Here is a 24151-nt window from a genome sequence, read left to right as displayed (position 1 = left end):
TGGCAAGAATACACAGAAGAACTGTACAAAAAAGATCTTCATGACCCAGATAATCACGATGGTGTGATCACTCACCTAGAGACAGATATCCTGGAATGTGAGGTCAAGCAGGCCTTAGGAAGCATCACTATGAACAAAGCTAGTGAAGGCAATGGAATTACGTTGAGCTATTTCAAATCTTAAAAGAAGATGCTGTGGAAGTGCTGCACTCAATATGCCAGCAAATTTGGAAAACTCAGCAGTGGCCACAGGACTGGAAAAGGTCAGTTTTTATTTCAATCCCAAAGAAAGGCAATGCCAAAGAATGCTCAAACTGCCGCACAATTGTGCTCATCTCACACACTAGAAAAGTAATGCTCAAAATTCTCCAAGCCAGGCTTCAGCAACACGTGAACTGTGAACTTCCAGATGTTCAAGCTAGATTTCGAAAAGGCAGAGGAACCAGAGATCAAATTGCAAACATCCACTGGATCATTGAAAAAGCAAGGGAGTTCCAGAAAAACATCTATTTCTGCTTTATTGACTATGCCAAAGCCTTTGACTATGGGGATCACAATAAACTGTGGAAAATTCTGAAAGAGATGGGAATATCAGACCATCTGACCTCCCTCTTAAGAAACTTGTATGCAGGTCAGGAAGCAACAGTTAGAACTGGACATGGAACAACAGACTGGTTCCAAATAGGAAAAGGAATATGTCAAGGCTGTATATTGTCACCCTGCTTCCTTAACTTATATGCAGAGTACATCATGAGAAATGCTGGGCTGGAAGAAGCACAAGCTGGAATCAAGACTGCTGGGAGAAATATCAATAACCTCAGATATGCAGATGACACCACCCTTATGGCAGAAAGTAAAGAAGAACTAAAGAGCCTCTTGATGAAAGTGAAAGAGGAGGGTGAAAAAGTTGGCTTAAAGCTCAACATTCAGAAAACTAATCATGGCATCTGGTCCTGTCACTTCATGGCAAATAGATCGGGGAACAGTGGAAACAGTGTCCGACTTTATCTTTTTGGGCTTCCAAACCTCTGCAGGTGGTGATTGCAGCCATGAAATTAAAAGATGCTTACTCCTTGGAGGGAAAGTTATGACCAACCTAGACAGCATATTAAAAAGCAGGGACATTACTTTATCAACAAAGGTCTGTCTAGTCAAGGCTATGGTTTTCCAGTAGTCATGTATCAATGTGAGAGTTGAACTATAAAGAGGGCTGAGTGCCAAAGAATTGATGCTTTTGAACTGTGGTATTGGAGAACTCTTGAGAGCCCCTTGGACTGCAAGGAGATCAAACCAGTCCATCCTAAGGGAAATCGGTCCTGGGTGTTCATTGGGAGGATTGATGTTGAAGCTGAAACTCCACTATTTTGGCCACCTGATGCGAAAGCTGACTCGTTTGAAAAGCCCCTGATGCTGGGAAAGACTGAGGGCAGGAGGAGAAGGGGACAACAGAGGATGAGATGGTTGGAGGGCATCACCGACTCAATGGACATGAGTTTGGGTGGACTCCGGGAGTTGGTGATGGACAGGGAGGCCTGGTGTGCTATGGTTCATAGGGCTGCAAAGAGTCAGATATGACTGAGCGACTGAACTGAACTGAACTGAACTGAACATGCTAAGATTTGCCTCTTTAGGTACAAAAGCGGATATATTCAGTTCTTTCACAGACTCTTCCATCCACATCCATTCTACATGACAAAAGTACATCAGCATCTTTCCAAGGGTAAGCATAAGGAAATGCCTCCAATGAAGGAGTTAAAACCATCTTGGAGCCTGCAGATGCCTCAGAGCCCTGCATGGCTCTGCTCCAGCTGGGTTGCTGGGAATCACACACTTAGAAGTAATGCTGGCAAATTTTTTTTCCAGGAAATTTTCTGTGATGGAAGTTTATCAGCTCATAACCTAGGCTGAAACCAGGTACTTCTCTGCAAAGAAAAAAAAAAAAGAGTAAAAGACAGTCTGGAGAAGAGTAGACAAATGAAAATTAGAATTATTAAAGTTTGTTAAAACTTTACCACCTTCACATTTTTTACTTTAGAGGGAAGTAATGTTATGACTCAGGACAGGCGTGTGAAATGGTATTTATTGACTGCACTGGTTCACCTCTAATGGGTTTAGGGAAAACAGACCATAGCAGAATCCTAAACCTTGATGTTATAAATAGTCTATATTAGTGAAGCCTTGCTCTTACTTAGGAAGCATCTCTCCTGGTGGTAGATGATGAGTTAAAGTATCAGTGCTTTTGCTTATTCAGATATTAAAGAATCAAACCAGTTACAGATATAAGAGAATTAGTTTGGTAAAGTTTGAAAGGCTTTTCCTTCATTTCCTATTTGAATTATTTAAAATGTGCAGCTCTTTATTTATTGCTGTAGTGGACATTTTCCCTTTAATTCCTTCTGGATTCTTATGTGATAGTCTCTGTAATTACTTTTAAATTAATCAATATTGTTAATAACAAGTTCAAGGGTACCTAGACTAAATAAAAGGGGATCACAAAGCATTCTTAAGATTCTTATCTTCCAAAGAGTAGGTCTCCAAGTGTGGTTTCCAGACCAGCAGCAAAGCATGACCTTCTGGGACCTACTTAGAAATGCAAAGTCTCAGGCCACTCCACACCTCCTGAATCATCAGCTCCAGGGTGGACCTTAAGTCAATGAGGACTTTAAAGCCAATTAGTAACATAATATAAATGATCTTATTTTTAAGTAGTTCGCTTGGGCATTTTATTATCTTTAATGACAGGTAGGTCAGGGCTCCTTCAGTTATAATATTATGGGGAAAGGACACTGGATCTGGACCTTCCAGGAACAGTTTATTCAGACCAGTCCTTTGATTTTAATTTTCAAAAAAAATTTTATTTTCTAATCTTTAAAGCAGAAAGGTTCAGCCTTGCTACACAGAAACTTCCCAGATATTCTTGTATTTTCCCCAGAAGATAACAAGCTTATTTAAGGGAAACTTAAAAGAGGTCAAGTGCCTAGATCAGAAGGTACTTTATAATTTGCTGCCTGACAAAAGTTCCCCAAAAGTTAAACTGTGTTCTCAATACAGCATATGCACTTCAACTGAAAATGGTTATGGGAAAAGCTGGAACCAGAAACTGAATCCAGAGATGTAAAAAGACAGCATTAGCATCTACTGTACCTCATTCACAGTCAAGTTCAAGTTGCTCTAAACAGGCCATTCAAGCTATTCCAGTAAGGCTGGAATACTGCTTTCCTTCAGCTGAAATAAAGCTCATTTATGCTTTTATCTTTTTAATATAGATTCAGAACATTCTCTGCTATTTTATTGTCTCAGGCTTTCCAGCTGGGACAAGCAGACTGCTTTCATGACTGTGCAAAAATCTAGCTGATGTTCATCTACCCGTGCTTGAGGGCAAATTCTAGTTTATGCAGGGTGGGGGTGATGGCATCTGCCACGGAGATTTCATTTAAAACTGGGAAATGGCTGAGAAGCCCTGTTTCCTGCTGGTGTCCCATTCCACTGAGAGATGCTCTGGGTAACAGCAGTGTGGTGACAGCCTGACTGGTCTCAGGTCACACCCAGGAGGAAGATCTTTGTCCCCTTGTCAGCATGGGAACTGTGGACTCCTGGGGTTATTCCCACCAATTTCAAGTGGGGAGAAGCCATAGATGCTCCTTTTAGTGCCAATTCAGAAGCCATCAATCGCCTAACACTTCTGCCACATTCAGCTGGGAAATGCAACAGGCCAAGGGAAGCCAACTCCACGACAAAGACTTAAAACCCTTTCTCCTCACCTAAGGTCCTGCCTCTTTCTTCTTAAGCATCTCCATACCCTCTTCTAAAAGACTCTGACAGCACTGTCTCAACTCCACCATGCTAGGAAAAGTACCAGAGCATGGAGCCTGCCAGAGAAAAGGCTTCACCCCTCACCTAGGGCAGAAAGGTTGGGCTCAAGCCAGAAACATAATCTGAAGCCATATACCAAGAAGTCTGGCTCATGAAGTGTGCAATTTGGCAGCACTTTGGAGCCAAATGCCATGAGCTTCTGAAATGAGGGCCTTGGGGGCATTACTGAACACTTAGGCTTCTGGGTGATAACACCAATTGGGCAGAGTCTGAGACAATGAGGTAGTGAGCGAGATCCCAAATTCAGAAAGACACGGAATGATGAGATCCAGACTTGGGGGGATAAAAGACCCGACAGTATATGTCTATCACACTGAAGCAAAGTTAATTCACAAACATTAGTATTAGAAACAAAAACAAAAATTTCTAGTTGTCAAGGGAAGAGAAAAGTTCATTAGTGACACAATAGCTTTATTTTTAATTTAAAATGTCTGGCAACTGTGTTTTTATTTGTTCTACACTATTTTAAAAAAACGACGTTTGCGTTGATGGACATTTACATGTGTTGGTCAATATTTTCTAAGCCCCTTGCTCCTCAAAGTGTGGTACCCAGGTCAAGAGCAGCAATATCTGTGTGACTTCTTAAAAAAAGTAGAACCTTGGATCCCACTGAAGACACACTGAATCAGAACTGGCATCCTAAGATGCAGCCCAGGTGATTCATACACACGCTGCGGTGGGAGAGGCACTAGCTTAGCCCTATTTTCCCCATTAGGCCTCATGCTTCTGAACAGGTTACCTTGTATTCCAAGGGACCCCCCGGGTGGTTCACAGCCTTGGCTGGTCACTGGAATTACTATCGAGGTCCAAGTACATGACTGGTAATTATGTGGTGATATGGTATTACATTATATGGTAATAATTATCCATGAAGTACTCTGTGCAGTTGGGGCCCAGGCAGAAGTATTTTTTAAGGCTCCCTTAGGCGATGCCAATGTGCTATGTTTGAGTCACTGGTCTATTTCAGTGGTTCTCAAAGTGTGGCCCTAGACCAGCTGTATTACCAGGGAGCTTCACAGAAACGCACATTTCTTTCTTCCTACCCTCCTTCCAGCCCCCTGCTTTACTCACAGTCACACATACACGTGCATGTACCAAGACTGTAACTGTCTTTACAGAAAGAGAACTCAATAAAACCTCAGAGTTCTCAGAAGGCAGCTGTTCTAGTGTCTCTTTTATACAATTTATTGACCACCTGAAATAAAAATATGTTTTATAAAGATGGCATAAAAATCACTTTAAAATGAGAATGAAGACAGACAGATACATGTCTAGGGGCTGAGAGGATCACAGGGTCAAACATGCAATGGACGGGGGAACTGTGGCTGAATGGTAGGTAAATTCTACTGTCCCCTGGTGATCTGCAGGGTGTTTACCTGATAGCAATAGTAGTTCCCCAAGTCTGAAAATGCAGCATCCCAACACTCCCCAGAGTTCTGCTTCAGTGAGTTTGGAATGGAGTTGAAACATATATCCTTCACACACATCCAAGTGATTCTTGTTATGAGAAAAGATCAGAAAACACACTGCCTTATAGACTCCTACTCCGTAGGTCACTGTTTCTCAAAGTGTGACCCTGGACCAGCCATGCCAGCATCACCTGGGAACAAGAAATGCATATCCTTGGGCCCACGCCGGACCACCAAGTCAGAAAGTCTTCAGGTGGGTCCAGTGGTCAGCATGTTCACAACTCCTCCAGCTGATGTGAAAATCATGGCACCAGGCTATTTTCAAAACTTTATTAAGTATTGTAAGTGGAAGCTGCCTGCTCTTTTTCAGACACGTAGGTTTTGGTGAGAAGCTCTAGCCTCATCTTGGGCCCTGCCTATGTCTTTCTCATGGAAGGGACTGTCCTCTTCCAAAGAATAGCATGAAAGAACACACTGAAGACAGTCTTTGGTTGTCATCATAAATTATTCACCTAGTCAGGAACAGAGCAGAGTGCACCGCCAGAATGAAAGCAGTTATGCTAGTGTGGTAGGAGATTTTAAACATATCATAAAATTTCACTTTTATTGGAAAGATAATCCAGCAGTAACGGAAACAAAACAAGTGGCTAATGTGGTGAGGTGGCCAGATCTTCCCAGTTCCTGTCCTTTCTTTCTCTCTTTCTAGACTGTTGTTCTATCAAGAACCATGTTTAATGCATATATATGGAATTTAGAAAGATCGTAACAATGACCCTATATGCGAGACAGCAAAACAGACACAGATATAAAGAACAGACTTTCGGACACTGTGGGAGAAGGCAAGGGTGGGATGATTTGAGAGAAGAGCGTGAAACATGTATATTACCATATGTGAAATAGATCATCAGTCCAAGTTCGATACATGAAACAGGGTACTCAAAGCCAGTGCACTGAACAACCCAGAGGGATGGGACGGGAAGGGAGGTGGGAGGGGGGTTCGGGATGTACACCCATGGCTGATTCATGTCAATGTGTGGCAAAAACCACCACAATATTGTAAAGTAATTAGTCTCCAATTAAAATAAGTAAATAATTTTTTTAAAAAAAGAAACATGTTTAACACAAAGGTATGAAAACCAGTTCATAGTCTTATTGTCTTCAAATGAAGAGAGCTTACTTGAAAACGTAGGGAACACAAGATAACACTGACAACAAAGCGACAAGTCTCAGAGGGCTTCTGAAACCCATAAACCAAATGCAAAGTTTTGTGGTTTCCAGCAAACCTACACTGCTCAGGAGAGAGGTTCTGAGGCTTTATGAGGCATTCCAAAGAGGCTGGGACCCAAGGAAAGTCAGGAAGCCCTGAATTTCCATATATTTCACAGGACACAGATCTGGACAAAAGGTCAAACAAGTTAATGTCCTAAGTTACAAAAGAAAACTGATCCCCTTACCTGGAAACCTCTTTTCCTCTGGCCTTTAAAGCTGCTTGTGAGAACTGGGGACTCATCCACAACAGCAGAATTCGGGCATAAGCAAAATAGCAGCCCAAGACAGCCTGGGAACCGGAAATACCTCCGGGGCTATGAGAAAGTTACTTATACACTCTAGACCTCCAGTTCTTCATAGCTGGACTTGGACAGCCCTACAGACACTTCCAGACCTGACAGACTTTCAGTAATTCTGTTCTTCTAAATCCTGGCCCCAAGGGTGCGCGTGAGGCTCCCCAGGCCTGATATTGCCAGACAGGGTAAGGCTGTAGGGGACCTTGTGCATAGGTCAGCAGGACAGGGATCTTGTCTCACAGGCACCCATGGCCTCCCAAGTTCCTCCTGGCACAGTAATGGCCAAAGAACTCCTGCCAATCAATATCAAAGGGTTGCTGCAACAGCAGGGCTCTCATTTCTCCTCCAATTCAGTCCCAGAGTGGTTGCTTTTTTCTGCAACTTTCAAATTAAGTTATCTTTCCCCTCCTCAATGTAATAGTACTAAATTTCCAATGATTAAAGTTTAAGAGAGAAAGGGGAAAATCAGCTGTAATTTCATTACTACCAACATTTTGCTATATAGCTTCCCAGTTCTTCTCTGTGCTCACATACACCTGGGTATACTTAGGTATTTTTCTCTAAATATGTTATTTCATTTCTTTTAACAGTATTGCCATCTTTTACAGGTTCAGTTCAGTCACTCAGTCGTGTCCAACTCTTTGCAATCCCATGGACTGCAGCACTCTAGGCCGCGTTGTTCATCACCAACTCCCGGAGTTTACTTAAACTCATGTCCATTGAGTCAGTGATGCCATCCAACCATCTCATCCTCTGTTGTCCCCTTCTCCTCCCGCCTTCAATCTTTCCCAGCATCGGCGTCTTTTCCAATGAGTCAGCTCTTTGCATCAGGTAGTCAAAGCACTGGAGTTTCAGCTTCAACATCAGTCCTTCAAATGAATATTCAGGACAAATTTCCTTAAGGATTGACTGGTTTGATCTCCTTGCAGTCCAAGGGACTCTCAAGAGTCTTCTCCAACACCATAGTTTGAAAACATCAATTCTTCAGCGCTCAGCTTTCTTTATAGTCCAACTCTCACATCCATACATGACTACTGGGAAAACCATAGCCTTGACTAGAGGGACCTTTGTTGGCAAAGTAATGTCTCTGCTTTTTAATATGCTGTCTAGGTTGATCATAACTTTTCTCCCAAGGAGTAAGGGTCTTTTAATTTCATGGCTGCAGTCACCATCTGCAGTGATTTTGGAGCCCAAAAAAATAAAGTCTGACACTGTTTCCCCATCTATTTCCCATGAAGTAATGGGACCAGACACCATGATCTTCGTTTTCTGAATGTTGAGCTTTAAGCAACTTTTTCACCCTCCTCTTCACTTTCATCAAGAGGCTCTTTAGTTCTTCTTCACTTTCTGCCATAAAGGTGGTGTCATCTGTGTATCTGAGGTTATTGATATTTCTCCCAGCAGTCTTGATTCCAGCTTGCGCTTCCTCCAGCCCAGCGCTTCTCATGATGTACTCTGCATATAAGTTAAGTAAGCAGGGTGACAATATACAGCCTTGACATATTCCTTTTCCTATTTGGAACCAGTCTGTTGTTCCATGTCCAGTTCTGTTGCTTCCTGACCTGCATACAGGTTTCTCAAGAGGGAGGTCAGGTGGTCTGGTATTTCCATCTCTTTCAGAATTTTCCACAGTTTATTGTGATCCACACAATCAAAGGCTTTGGCATAGTCAATAAAGCAGAAATAGATGTTTTTCTGGAACTCCCTTGCTTTTTCAACGATCCAGCGGATGTTTGCAATTTGATCTCTGGTTCCTCTGCCTTTTTGAAATCCAGCATGAACATCTGGAAGTTCACAGTTCACGTGTTGCTGACGCCTGGCTTGGAGAATTTTGAGCATTACTTTTCTAGTGTGTGAGATGAGTGCAAATGTGCAGTAGTTTGAGCATTCTTTGGCACTGCCTTTCTTTGGGATTGGAATGAAACTGACCTTTTCCAGTCCTGTGGCCACTGCTGAGTTTTCCAAATTTGCTGGCATATTGAATGCAGCACTTTCACAGCATTATCTTTCAGGATTTGAAATAGCTCAACTGGAATTCATCACCTCCACTAGCTTTGTTCGTAGTGATGCTTCCTAAGGCCCACTTGATTTCGCCTTCCAGAATGTCTGGCTCCAGGATTAATATCCTGGAGAAGGGAACAGCTACCCACTCCAGTATTCTGGCCCAGAGAATTCCATGGACTGTATGGGGTTGCAGTGTCAAACATGACTGAGTAACTTACACACACACACACACACACACACACACACACACACCTATTAATATATCTCTTCTTTTGATAACTGCATAGCATCTTCTTTCATATTTATGCTATATTTTATTTGAGCTTTATTTTTGAGTATTCAGATCCTAATTTTTCCATATTATAAACTCTTTAAGGAACATATTTTTACATACAGCTTTGTGTACTTATTCAATAATTTGCTGTGAATCAATTCCAAGAAGCGGATTTGTTGAGAACAAAAGAATGAGCCTGCACATTCTGATGGATAATGTCAGGCTGCCCTGCAGAAAGGCGCCAATTAAAACTCTCACCAAAACTTTGTGGGAGGGTCAATGAAACTAGACTCCATGCTGACCTAAGTTTATTGTTTTCAGTACAGCAACACACCCTCAAGTCAATGTATTTAAAATCTCTCTGTACACAATTAATGTGTTTTCACTAAGTTTGTATTTAATACAGCAATGTTAGTTGCTCAATATGGAATTCTACATTTATTCTTCATCCTTGGCTCAGAGTGATTTATATTTTATAAAACTCAACACTGTCTCTGAGGGTAAATTTACAGAAAAAATGAATTCCTTCATTCAGAAGTCTGAGGATGAGAAATGCCTGACTACTACATGATATGGGGCTTGGTATGTAACCAATCAGTCAGAACAGAGATGAGAATAAATTCCAGACTTCTGTCCTAAGACTGAAGGGGTCATGATGTTGAGAGAACACAGTTACGGCTAGCCTCAAAGTACCTTCTGGAATAACTACTCCTTCACCCCCTCAGAAGAGGTATCTAATGCACACACATCCCCAGAACAGGCAGATGATTAAGACAGAATGCTGGTAAAGCAACAGAAGTTCTAGCTATTGCTGGAACAGTGAGACCAGATTCCTTAAATTACCATTATGGAGCAGAAATTTATACAACCAATTATAGGTTAACATAAAAAAACTTCTGAAGTTATGAAACAAAAGTAGACTTTTTAGAAGAAAGAGAATGAGGAATATGGGGGGAAATACAAAATTTATATGTACTAACAACATTTATTTTGGGGGTGAACTTACAAAAATAAAACCACAGTGTTAAAGACACATGTATATATTATATATAGTGTTGTATGATCGTAAAACTCTTAGTTGCTATGCTTTACAACTGAAAGGGCTCTGAAAAAACCACCTAAATCCTTCTTTTGTAAATGAAGGACATTTTGTAAAATAACAGAAGTTAAACAGCCAGAATATAGTCAAACAAACTAGGCAGTAGAGGTCTGTGTCTTTATTTAGAGAAGTGAGGAGAGGAAGGCACATCACAGCTTTTACCTATGAAAGAGGCAGGAGGGGATGGAACTTTCCTTTTCTGAATTTCCTCTAATTTTCTATTTATTTTCTTAATCTTTTGCTCCTCACTCCTTTCCTCATAACCCTTAACAGATATAAAAGGAGCCAGTTCCTGGAATTCCAAGCCCATGGAATATATATTTCTTTATTCTTCTCATTAGCAGGAACATTGGGCCTCTGTAGGGGATACCTTAAGGTTTTTTTTTAAGGAGAGAGGGAACAGTATTTAAGCCCTAAGTGTCCAAACAGCTCCTCTTGCTTTACTGCTACTGCTAAGTTGCCTCAGTCGTGTCCGACTCTGTGCAACCCCAGAGATGGCAGCCCACCAGGCTCCCCCGTCCCTGGGATTCTCCAGGCAAGAACACTGGAGTGGGTTGCCATTTCCTTCTCCAGTGCATGAAAGTGAAAAGTAAAAGTGAAGTCGCTCAGTCGTGTCCGACTCCTAGCGACCCCACGGAATGCAGCCTAACAGGCTCCTCCGTCCATGGGATTTTCCAGGCAAGAGTACTGGAGTGGGGTGCTGTTGCTCTGACCTCCCACTAAAACACCGCACCTCCTGACAGCGGAGGGGCTCCGCGTCACTGTGGTGCAAGAGTGACCTCCAGAGTCAGAACCCATCTGAGCACTCATTTCCCAATTCACTAGACAAGCAGTGGCCCGGGGTCCTGCAGCACCAACACCACAACGCAGAATCTCAGGCCCTCAGCCCAGACCTACTGCCCAGAATCTGCATTTCAACAGGAGTCCCACATTAAAGCCAGAAGCACTGTTTCAAGGGAGATCTTTGTACCACTTTTGCCTCTCTACAAAGGGAAATGGTGTAGTGGTAAAAGGATCCATTCCATTGATTTTTCTTTATTTTTTGGATTTCCACCTTCACTTTAAAAGTCTTAAATCATACACATTTCTTCAGGCCTCATGAACACAGAGCCCAACCCCAGAGTCCAATACTGCTGTCAACAGAGAATGGCAGAGTTGTGCCTTTTTTGTTTTTTTTTAAGGTTTCAAAGGTAGTTACTATTTTTCAAGGTTTCAAAGGTGTTTACTATTTGTATTTTTTATTTGCTTTGCATTTGCCTCTTAAACTAGCAAATCTGCAGTGAACTTGATCAAACTGCCATGCTTTTGATGATCCTGGGATTGCATATACTAAAACAGTAAAGTATCCTCTTGATCTATTTTTTTTAATTGAAGTATAGTTGATTTACAAGGTTCTGTTAGCTTTAGGTGTACTTTTTCAGATTCTTTCCCATTACAAGTTAGCACAAGATATTGAATATAGTTCCCTGTGCTATACACACACACACACACACACACACACACACACACACACACACACACACACACACAGTAGCTCCTGCTGTCTATATCCCCTTGACTTTAAAAACAAAGTGTTTCTTTCTTTATTTTTGGCTGTGCTGGATCTTTGTTGCTGCACAGGCTTTTTTTCTAGTTAGGGCAAGCGGGGGCTACTCTCTAGTTGTGGTCTGTGGGCTTCTCACTGTGGTGGTTTCTCTTGTTGCGGAGCACAGGCTCTAGGGCGCATGGACTTCAGCAGTTGCTGCGTGTGGTTCAGCAGTGATGGCTCCCAGACTCTAGAGCACAAGCTCAGTAGTTGTAGCACATGGGTTTCGTTGCTCTGTGGCATACGGGTTCTTCCCGGATCAGGGACTGAACCTGTGTCTCTTGCATTGGCAGGTGGATTCTTTACCTCTACCAAAGAAGCCCTTCCCTTGACCTTTATTTAAAAATTTATATTAATGCTGGCAGGAAGAGACAAGGAGTATCATTCCATTATAATAGGGATTGTAAGCAGACACACAAAGTAGCACCTTTCTCTTAGTAGAATTCTCTATTTTGGACCTTTCATTCCAACTTTCTTACTCTAAAAGGGGAGGAGGCTGTGGCAGAGAGGCTGCAACATGGGCCCATCCCTCTAAGCTGAATCTTTAATCACAACACGAGAGCCATACAGGTGGTGAAGGGACGATAGACATGTTTTACAACCCCACTGGTTGGCTGCCGTGGGTGAATAATGGTCAAAAACTGGATCAATACCATCTTAATGCATATGTTCACACTGAAGTAAAAACCATGAGGGGCCTTTAGAAGGAGTGTCAGCCTTCAAGCTCCAACAAGCCATACCTGAGTGAGAAAGAACCTTTCTAGTGCCAAAGCTGCTGTTCTGAGTCTGGGTGAACAAACACACGCTCTAGTCTTAACAGCTCACTAGAACCCTGCTGTGATATGAACTGATAATCAGACACAATACAGTGACTTAAATCTCTAAATTGCATTTCATGATATTACTGGACCAAGTCCACACTCTGAGATCAGTTGCCACAGATCTTTACAATTCCACTAATTTCTGGTGCCTTCCTCATTTTCTCTTATGCCTTGAGCCAAGGTGGCCATATAACATGTGGTCTAGATTGGAACATTTTTAAGAATGTTAAAATGCTAAAGAGATGGGATGCTAGGACAACAGGCATAACCTAGGGCTGTCTTTGGAAAACTGGAACATATAATATTCCTACCTGTAAAGAACTAACAGAAACAAAAATGGGGAGGGAAGGGAAAAACAATAAATAGCTGGGAGACTGCTATAAAGACACTCTAGAAACTGACTACAAAATGGCATCTTATATATTTCTCACTGCGATGGGGTTCATTCAACACATCCTTATTAATAAGATATAGTAAAAATGCACTATGAGTGCTAACAAAGGCTGATAGTAATGTGTGGTGTCAAAAGAAGCTATGGTATTTCCAATAACACTTCGCATAAATGCCAATGAAATCATTTCTAGACTGCAAGGCTCCTAAGAATACAATCTCAAGACACTGTCCTGGGAATGAATCACATTTGACATGCATTGTTTCTCTCACTTTACCCAGAGTCTCATAAGTGGGTTATCTAAATGGTTTCAGTATTAAAATTCTCCCAGCTTCTATTTTTAAACCAAACATGACAACAAACACGTCCACACTTGACAATTTTACAATGCTTTCACATGCGTTATCTTAGCTAAGCTTTCAAATAGCTTTGTGAGATACCGTCTCCTGTAACAGATAAGAAAACTAAAGCTCTGAGAAGTGAGCTGCATGCATGACTTACTGTGCAAGTGCAATGATTATGTTACCCTCGTTTTCTGAGTATCTGACATTCAAAGCCTAGGACAGCTGGTATTCAAAACTATTTTTAATTAATTAAAACTCCTTTTTTGAATGAATGAATACATTCCATAAGAAAAGGAATTGGTCCATATTTATTCCTGCATCTATGATCTCACTTTATGACCCAGAGAAGGCAAATCTAGTACATATACAGAATTTTTTAAAGAATATGGGGATGTAAATAAAGATGAAAGGAACAAAGAATTTACTAAGTAGCTAATACATCTTAAAGGAGAACGGATATGTAGAAATGGTGATCTCTAACAGGCAGTAGACGAGCTTGGTGAAAGTGAAAGTTGTTCAGTTGTGTCCAACTCTTTGTGATCCCATGGACTATACAGTCCATGGAATTCTCCAGGCCAGAATACTGAAGTGGGTAGCCTTTCCCTTCTCCAGAGGATCTTCCCAACCCAGGGACTGACAGGTGTCCCACATTGCAGGTGGATTCCTTACCAGCTGAGCCACCAGGGAAGCCGAAGAATACTGGAGTGGGTAGAATATCCCTTCTTTAGTGGATCTTCCTGACCCAGGAATTGAACTAGGGTCCCCTGCACTGCAGGCAGAGTCTTTAAATCCAGAAGGCTGAAATGTACTAGAGCAACTAGATCCTTTAGTTCTCCACCTGATTTCCTTGGACTTCAATATCAGCTCTATGGATAACACTTTCCCCGAACTACCCACTGAAGGTCTCAGATTGGAGCTGGTTCATGTCTCTGCTGTATGTACGTATGGGCCAAAAGAAGTGAGGTCCTTCAGCGCCTTCACTATTTGTTCTTTTAAGTCAACAAGGAAAAAGTAACTTGGAACAAATGAGACCCTGGCAAGAACTTTTCCTTCTAACACTTTCCTTCCAGTGTTTTCCCTCATTTGATACCATGGGTGCACACAACTATATTGAGTTTTCTCCTCAAATCCACTGCCTTAAAACAAATTGGAATTTTTTTTTCCAAGTGCATGCATGTGTGTATGCTCAGTCACGTCCAACTCTTTGCTACTCCATGGACTGTAAGACCTCCAGGTTCCTCCGATTTTCCAGGCAAGACTACTGGAGTGGGTTACCATTTCCTTCTCCAGGGAATCTTCTGACCCAGAGATCAAACCTGCATCTCCTACACTGGCAGGAGGATTCATTACCACTGAGCCACCTGAAAGTCGTGTCTGACTCTATGTGACCCCAGGGACTGTAGCCTTCCAGGTTTCCTCCGTCCATGGAATTCTCCAGGCAAGAATACTGGACTGGGTTGCCATTCCCTCCTCCAGGGGATCTTCCCCACCCAGGGACTGAACCTGGGTCTCCTGCAGTGGCAGGCAGATTCTTGACCATCTGACCTACCTGGGAAGCCCCTGAGCCACTTGGGAAACCTTAAAAAAAGAGTGAGGATTAAATACACATTTAATGGAGAAAGATTATAGAAACTAAAACACTACACTTTTTTTTCTGTAACTTTCATTAGTTTGAGATCTGGTCAGTGCTAAAGGTAGATAATTATAATAGAGTAATTAAGTTTCATGGAAAGGCAGAGAAGAAAAAAGAGGTATGAAGTGATAGTTCTTAAATTTCAGCTTCTGTAACTGTTTATCATATTTCAATAATATAATAAAAGTATAATATAGCATACTTATAATACCAAGAAATATCATAAAATATCAGTATGTAATGAGATATCTACTCAGAGCTTACCTGTCTAGCCACTCTAGAAAACTGGAAAACTAATGAGAACAGAAAATAATCAAATAAATAAACTATAAGTAAAATAATATCTATGAACTTAGCTTATACAGAAATCCCAAACCCAAGGCCAATTTACTCTTCTTTCATATGTTCTAAATATTAAATTTGGTTGTTTGGGTACCATATCCCCAGTAGAAGGTCTGTACAGTCAAAGCTATTGTTTTTCCAGTATTCATGTATGGATGTGAGAGTTGGACTATGAAGAAGGTGGCGTGCCGAAGAACTGATGCTCTGGAATTGTGGTGCTAGAGAAGACTCTTGAGAGTCTCTTGGACTGCAAGGAGATCAAACCAGTCAATCCTATTGGAAATTAACCCTGAATATTCATAGAAGGATTGTTGCTGAAGCTGAAGCTCCAATATTTTGGCTACCTGATGTGAAGAGCCAACTCACTGGAAAAGACCCTGATGCTAGGAAAGATGGAAGGCAAAAGGAAAAGGGGGCAGCAGAGGATGAGATGAGCAGATAGCATCACCGACTCAATGGACATGAATTTGAGCAAACTCTGGAAAATAGTGGAGGACAGAGGAGCCTGGTGTGCTGCAGTCTATGGCATAACAAAGAATCAGACACGACTTAGCAACTGAACAATTCCCTAGCAACCCTGGTCAGATTATAAAGTCATGGGGATTGCTTGACAAAGTCGTAGTAACTCAAAGGCAAATTCCTACAGCAAGAGAAGAGATTTTAAAATAATGTTTAAAAAGCTGAAATGTTGGCACAAACATCCCTATAAGCTGTATGTTTCCTAAGGACAATAATCTTATAAGAATAGACCTAACTTTCTGTAAGAACCCTAAATTTTGTTCTGTAACTCTGTAAGAAAAGCTGTAAGTTCTTTGTCTATGTTTTTCTCTTTAAAAAAATTAAAGATATAATTCACATGCAGTAAAATTCACTCTAAAGTTTTAGTATACAGCTTTGCAAGTTTGGACAAACATGTGGTCGCTTAATCCCCATCGCAATTAAGATACAGGTTAGTTCTATGACCCGGACAAATTCCTCTATGCCCCTCTGTAGTTAATCCCTTCTTCACCCCTGTCCTCTGGCAACAACTGATCTGCTTTCCAGTTCCTATAGTTTTGGCTTTTCCAGAATGTCATATGAACAGAATTGTGCATTATTTTTAAACATGTCTATAAGGACATAATCAATTTCATAAAATTTTTAAACCAAAATGGTTCAAGTGAGAGAGGGACAGAGAAGATATAATTTGAGGGACAAATTCTGAGCCACTGGGAATGCTCAGTTCTCCAGAATAGAATATTCTCTGGTGAAGAAGCACAACCTATATTTTTACTGAAATATTTTTAAAATAATGCCTGGCGATACTTATATTTTCCAAAGGTGTGTATAACTGTCTAGTTAGGTACCCTAAACAAACTTAGAAAGACATAAAAGTAAAACAAAGGGTCAAGCAATGACAGTATTAGATGCTGTTCTGCTCTGAACAGTTAGCTCCAGGAGTCTACCATCATGCTTTTGGTTCTCTTGTTATCCTGCATGTAGTCTAGACTAGTACTAAGCACACAGTAAACACTAACAAACGCTTGTTGGAAGAAAATGTTTAATTTTGTGGCCAAGCCAGATCATTAAGGCCAAAAATTAATTTGTGATCAAATCACAAAATAATGCTTGCTCTTGTTTCAGTTGCATAAACCAATGTATATATTATTAGTTTTTAAACATTTGAGATTTCATTTCTTAAAAATGTGACCTCTCTTATTTCACTGATTATTAACTTTAGGCCTAATTCTTAAACTCCTAAAAATTTCAGAGTAGTCCTTTTTACCCAGGTCAATGGTAATACTTCTCTGAAAACAGCAGTACATACATAAAAAGCACAGGTACGTACCATCTTAACTTGAAAGCACAGTGAGTACACATCAATTCAAAAATCTGTGCTTTGTTTAACTGCTTTCCCAGAAGGCAATACATAACTCGGTCTGTTAGGTCAGGATTCACGCTCCTTCTGTTACAGAGGTTAAAAAGACCAGCCTTACCACAGACACTGAGTGGAGAAGAACCGATCCTGGTAAAGAATGATGTGTTTTTTATGTAATGACACATCAATGACTGCACTAAAACACACATTTTCCCAAATACAAGACAAATCAAAGCTAAACCTAGTTCATTTATGTTAAGAATCCTTTGCTATTAAACCAGATTCTTATGGGAGAAACCTCCTAGAATCTGAAACAGAATTTTGCATGCACAATAAACAAAAAAATGTATTGCAGAAAGGATCCTATGCTGCAAAAGAAGCATTTAAAGTGTTAACTAATGTTGAGAGTTGTTTTTAAAATGATGAAGAGCAGATCTTAAAACAAGGTAATAGCTATTTTAAGGTAGTAGTTTTGAAAAGCCTGTGAAAGTTGTGGACTTTTTACCAGAAGATGCACATACGTACACACAGAGACTCACCCATCTAAATGAGATTTCAAAAGGAGACGGAGGGCTGTCTCCCTACCCTCAACAGATCCAAAGTTCAAAACTTTTGTTTTAAAGTATAGTGACAGTGGAAGTCGTTCAGTCGTGTCAAACTCTTTGCGACCTCATGGACTATACAGTCCATGGAATTCTCCAGGCCAGAATACTGAAGTGGGCAGCCTTTCCCTTCTCCAGGGGATCTTCCCAACCCAGGGATCGAACCCAGGTCTCCCGCACTGCAGGCAGTTTCTTTACCAGCTGAGCCACAAGGGAAGCCCTTTAAAGTATATGATCTTTCCAAATTGTGATCTTACCAGACACTTTAAAATGACCATTACTTTGCTCATTTTCTATGTTTCCAAATAGGTTTTGCTCTCTTTTCATTTTGTTTATGAAAAGGTTCATAACATATTAAACATGGAGCTATAAAGTAGAAGAAAAAAGTGATAAATTTACTCAGTTGGAAATATACATTAGGTTTTCCCAGGTGGCTCAGTAATACGTAAAGAACCTGCCTGCCAATACAGGAGATGCAGGAGACATGGGTTCGATCCTTGGGTTTGGAAGATTCCCTGGAGGATGAAATGGAAACCCACTCCAGTATTCTTGCCTGGGAAATCCCATGGACAGAGGAGTCTGGTGGGCTTTGGTCCATGGGTTTGCAAAGAGTTGGACACGAGTCAGCTACTGAGCACAGCACACACAAACCTGCATTAAAAAATCTTCTACAACACTAGGGATACTTACCCTCATCATCACTCCAACATTGGGTTAGGAGAGGCAAAGGCTGCAAGGAAAGGCACAGAAATAAAACTCAAAGTACTACAAGGAAGTACTAATTTCTTCCATCGATAGTAGAAGCTAAATAGATGGAAGAGGAAAAAAAAGGTGACAAGTACCTATTTACTGTGAATGACACAGAAAAAAATTAATTTGCCTTTATAAATTCAATTACATTTCAAATGAGAATTATTTGTCACATAAATTCTTGTCAAACTTGAATTTTTCTCCCTCTCAAAAATGGCGAATTCTATCAGCTGGTCACTCACGGAGCCACAAACCATCCCTCAGTTCTTGTGGCTGAGTGTGCCCATGAGACAGGAATTTGGGGTAGGAAATTTACAAAAGCACTGCTGAGATTAGCAAAAATCAAACACCTGTTCAAAAACCAGACCTGCCACTAAATTCCACTCTCTAATTTTCAGTTTGCTGAAATCTAAGTCAATTCAGAAGTGTTACTGTAAAAATAATGTTTGTCTTTTAAGGTTTGAGAGGATAAAGAAATGAGTCTTCACATGTTACCCTCAGAGTAGGCTGTTCTCTCCCACTACTTTTGGAAAGCACAGAGTGGCATGAGGATGTCTCCTTCCAAGTTCCTTAGGTGCAAAGCCATTTGCTTTAAAATTCTTTGGAATTCCAATGCTCAGAACACCCTGTACATTGCTTTGTTCATGTGTTTATGATAGTGGTGGTGATGATCTTATTAGCTGTTTCACAGAACAATCCCTGTTTGGAAAAGGCAGAAAGAATACTAACAAAAAGAGAGGATTATCAAGATGGATGCTCTTCTTTACATCCAATAACCACAGCAAACATGTGATAAGGTGGATTTTAGTGCAGGAAACAACAGTTAGGTAAAGGACTTTCACTTGTTTATCTGATAAAGACAGAGCAAATATACACAAGCCCAGACTACCTCTAACCATACTGCACACATCTAACTGCATTAATTATCACTTTCATGGGGAAATCACATTTCTTACAGATGAATTTCTCACCATTGCAGGTCTTTCCCCCACATAGGGAAAATGTTTTTCAGGTTTGGAGTATCACTGATGGTAAATGAAAATTTGATTTGAGCTAACAACATGGTTCTTGCCTACATCTATTTAAAAACTGACAATAAAATGGAGCACTCTCTTTCAAAATTTCACTGCAACCTAGGCAGACATTTAAAAATGTTGATGTGTGTTCTAAAAAGGTTTTCCATTCAAACAGACTTCATCTGCCTGAGCAGTTAGGACAAAGCTGAATAGTCAAGAGTCTAATACTTTACAAAGCATACGATTTGGGATGAGAGATTTGGGGTTCCCTAACTCAGGTGTGGAATTATTCTAAAATAAAGCTATGTACAATGAAGACTTTACCTAGAGCCTGAGACAGGCAGGCAGGCATGTGTGTGCTCATACATACACACACACAGGAAGGCAGCAGGGAATGGCACTGCTTGGAAATACCATCCAAGATCAGCAGATGGAAAGAAGATGGGCTCTTAGAAACTTACTGCAAATGACAAGAATGAGAGAAAATGAAAATGGAGACACATATTCAAGTAAAATATAGTGGAATATAATCCTAGACAAAGTAAAAGGACAGCTTGGAAACACCTGATGAAGCCTGGTGAAACAACCTGTTTAGCATCAGATCTCTGCGGGAAAAGTACATCTTTTAGAGTGTTTTTATGGCTGAGCCTGGTGGACTACAGTCCATGGGGTCACAAAGAGTAGGACACGACTTAGCAACTGAGCACACACATGGGACTCCTTTAGGAATGTAGGACTTACACGGAGATATGGTTTTTTATGTACTATGCGTTTTATGATGCTTTTAAGTCATCAACCTTGTTTAGGTGAATGTATTAAAATACACAAAAATAAATGTAGTTAAATCCATTTGTACTGCCGTAGGTTACAAAGAGTAAACAGGTCCTAAGTTCTTGACCTTGTTATGTCTCTTTGCTCTCTGGCCCCAGCAGTGGCACAGTCAAATTGACTGGCAGGAAGAAGAACCATCCTGTGGAGGACTCAGAAGGAAATTTCAACACTCAAATGATTCAAGGATCAAAGGAATCTATGGAAGAGAACTGTAGGGAACCAAGTGCTTCAATGGCAGAAATCAAACTCACCAAGTTTAAGACAACAAAGCTAGGCTCTCCTGAAAGGATGGACAACCTTTGTTTGCCCAGAATTTGGGAGCAGAGAACCAAAACATTCTTTGCCAAATATTCTGCCTCAAGTTGACAATACACATTGGGACACTTCACAGAGCTGGTGCCAACAAAGGAATTTGAGCACCAATGGTGAGGAACCATTTATCTGAGATTCTATCACTATGCTTATCCTGAGCAAAATCAGAGCATCCCTGACATAGCAGCTATAGTTACATCCCTGGCAAGCTATAGTTCCCTTCTGGAAATGTGAGATGGTGGCCCAGAAGGCAAAACCTTAGGAAGGTATAGGAGAAGAGAGCTGCTCTGTCTATGGGATTTTCCAGGCAAGAGTACTGGAGTGGGTTGCCAGTTCCTTCTCCAGAGGATCTTCCTGACCCAAGGATCGAACCTGGGTCTCCCACATTGTAGGCAGAGGCTTTACCGGCTGAGCCACCAGGGAAGTTGAAGAGAGAACAGAGGTGGTTAATATGGAACAAGTGATTTTAGCCAAGAAAGCTTTATAACTCCACAGGCAAGGAAAACAGCAGGAGCAGGGAGCCTCTATGAGTGAACTCACTGCCCCTCCTTTCCTATTCATTCAGTCAAATCCTGTTCGCAATCAGCCACAGGGGTTGTTTGTCTACATTTCATGTCATGTCGGACAGGTCAGGGTTCCAGGCAGTGAGATGAGACCTATCTTTCTTCATGGCACTGGTCTGCCAAAAGAATCCCTGGAACTGCAAGAGTCTATGATACATCATGAAAGTATTTAGATGTTTTAGAAGTTGATGAAAAGCCTCAGATAATTACAGCGTCAGTGAAAAAGAACGACAACAGTACACTTCTTGGATGAGCAATGTCTTAGTCCACCACTAATGATGGAGACCATGTAGCTAAATTAATTTGCCCCTCAATGGCTGCTCTACTCATGTTTTAATCATTATTTTTGATAACAACCCCTGGATCTTCAATTTCAGTTTCCCCAACAGTGACTGCTGCTTTATAAGCTAAGATATAAAACAGTGGACATTCCATAAGGGCTTACAGAGTATGAAGCTGACAAGCAACGCTCAGGATCTGGGAAAAACTACTCTCCTGATAGAAAACAACTAAGCTCCGCTTCTTCATTATTGCCCAGAATGATGTGGAACAGAAGGGAAATGAGATGCTTATGATCCAGGTGAGGAAAGGGAAGAGGGAAGGTGGATACTAAACAAACAGAAATAAGCACCTAGCTTGCATGGTTAGATGTGCAAATAATGAGAAACAAGACAAGGCAACTATCTAGTACAAGAACACGGAGAAGTCTGAAATTATTCTGATAATAATCACCAAGGATTTGGTGTGTGGCTATCTAAGAGCAATTCTTCACTGTCTCCTGGGAAACTCCTAAATCTCATTTGATGAAAACAGACTGGGCTCTATTCCAGACCAACTGACACTTAAATATGACACTTGAATATGCATATTCTAAAAAAGCTCCTCCAATAATTCTGATGTATTGGGTTGGCCAAAATGTTCATTTGGGTTTTTCCATAAGATGGTATGGAAAACCACAATTAACTTTTTGGCCAACCCAAGACAGTGAAGGCAGAATCACTGTCTGAGAGCATTAAAAAAACGGTCAAACTAATAACTAAGCCTCTATGTACCATGCATAGGTGGTTGAGTGGTAAAGAATCTGGCTGCCAATGCAGGAGACGCAGAAGACACAATTTGATTCCTGGGTCAGGGAGGTCTCCTGGAAAAGGAAATGGCAACCTACTTCAGTATTCTTGCCTGGGAAATCCCATGGACAGAGAAGCCTAGCAGGCTACAGTCCATGGGGTCGCAGAGAGTCAAATGTGACTGAGTGAGTGAGCACCCACCATGCAGAAACTGAGTTTATGATTCCTTACAAAAGGGCTAAAAAGGAATGTGAATGAATGGATGGAGAGAGAATATTAATAAATTGTGAATGCTATTTTTACTTTTTATTGTTCGACTAACATGGAATTCTTACTTTCTAATGATAGAAGGAATGAGTATTCTCCCAGGGCTTCCCTGGTAGTAGCTCAGTCAGTAAAGAACCCGCCTGTAGTGCAGGAAACCCAGGTTCGATCCCTGGGTGGGGAAGATACCCTGGAAAAGGAAATGGCAAACCACTCCAGTATCCTTGCCTGGAGAATCCCATGGACAGAGGAGCCTGGTGGGCTGCTGTTCATGCGGTCGCAAAGAGTTGGGCACGATTGAATTAACTAACACGGGTCTCAAAGGGGCTTATTATGAATAAGATGTAACAACATTTCCTTCTGTGGGTTATATTGGTCTTCATATTTTGGGGAAAGGGTTTGACAAATACATTCAGGATCTCTGGTTCTCTGAAAAGTACACTAGGGAACAAAGAGAAGAGCAGACATGTCCAAGGACCTCAGAATCTCGTCAAGAGATGTGACCTTCTTCACAAAGGTGCCAAATGATCAGAACAGAGAGTAGTCAAGGAAAGTTCCATGGAGCAGAGGACCTGGGAGAAGGGGATGCCTAGGGGATGGATAGAAAGAGAGGACTGTAGTCCTGATGACTGTTCTCCCCATCTGTTCTCCCTAGGTTGGTTACCACAGTAGCATCATTCCCCTTGGCAGTGACTGTTTTGGGAAAGGACATGTGACTCAATTCTGGTCAGAGGGATTTAAGGAGACATTCTCCAGGAAACTTCTGAGAAAAGTTTCCTCAATCCTAAAGGAAATACATAGTGCTGGTCTGGATGTGGTGCTCGGCACTTCTGCAGCCATTCTGCCACCAAGCAGAGGACAAACCAGCAGGGTGAATAACAGAGTGAAATGACATTAACAGCCTGGACTTCTGATATCACTGGGCTACTAAATCAACCTCAGAAGCTGCTCTCTGGACTTAAGTTATGAAAAAGATAAAATTTTCTTATTGTATGAACCAATCTGATTTGGGGTTTTCTTGGGTTGTTACTCATACCTAAAACATATTCCAACATGAGCTCTAGAAAAATGAGCTAGAATGAACATTTGGGGGTCCCCAGACCAGGTTCAGCAATATGGATTTTGCAAGATAGGCAAAGAGAATTTATTAATTACGAGTGGCACTGTTGGTACTAACCTGAATGGCAGGAAAAAGTATAACAATTATTATTATTTTATTAATACCCATAAATCTTTCATTTCTTTATTTTCTTATGGGACAGAAAAAGTTAGTGTGTAAAAAAGGTCAAGATTGGTTACAAAATGGTACAGAAACTCATAATATGTGGAGAGAAAAGTCTGTTTTCTCTCATCATATTTGCTTTGCTAAAATACTTACTTTCATTATATTCTTTAGTGAGGCACCGAGAAAACTTCCCTGCGGTAATCAATTCTAAGTTAAACCCTTGATGTAGCTTATAAGAAAGGAAATGTCCCCAGTCTCTTCACACAGACAGTCAATGTGTAGATACATAATTATGAAAAGTCCCATTTGAAAGGAAGGCTGTGC

The 24151-nt window shown here is 41.0% G+C and overlaps 1 protein-coding gene across 15 annotated transcripts in view; it reads right to left on the bottom strand.

Annotated features, from left to right (window-relative positions):
• Positions 1-24151, bottom strand: part of KANK1 (KN motif and ankyrin repeat domains 1) — a 216009-nt gene that overhangs the window by 66513 nt on the left and 125345 nt on the right. For 5 of the 15 annotated variants that reach the window (XM_060410924.1, XM_060410915.1, XM_012123804.5 and 2 more), the window contains exon 3: positions 18490-18529. The exons of the other annotated variants lie outside the window; for them this stretch is intronic. The gene's annotated coding sequence lies outside the window, so the exon portion shown is untranslated. The remainder of the gene's footprint in view (positions 1-18489; positions 18530-24151) is intronic. 15 annotated transcript variants of the gene reach the window in all.

The sequence above is a fragment of the Ovis aries genome, chromosome 2 (assembly GCF_016772045.2).
Source record: "Ovis aries strain OAR_USU_Benz2616 breed Rambouillet chromosome 2, ARS-UI_Ramb_v3.0, whole genome shotgun sequence".
NCBI lineage: Eukaryota > Metazoa > Chordata > Mammalia > Artiodactyla > Bovidae > Ovis > Ovis aries.
The sequence above is the reverse complement of the archived record's forward strand: the minus strand, read 5'-3'. Positions and strand labels throughout refer to the sequence as shown.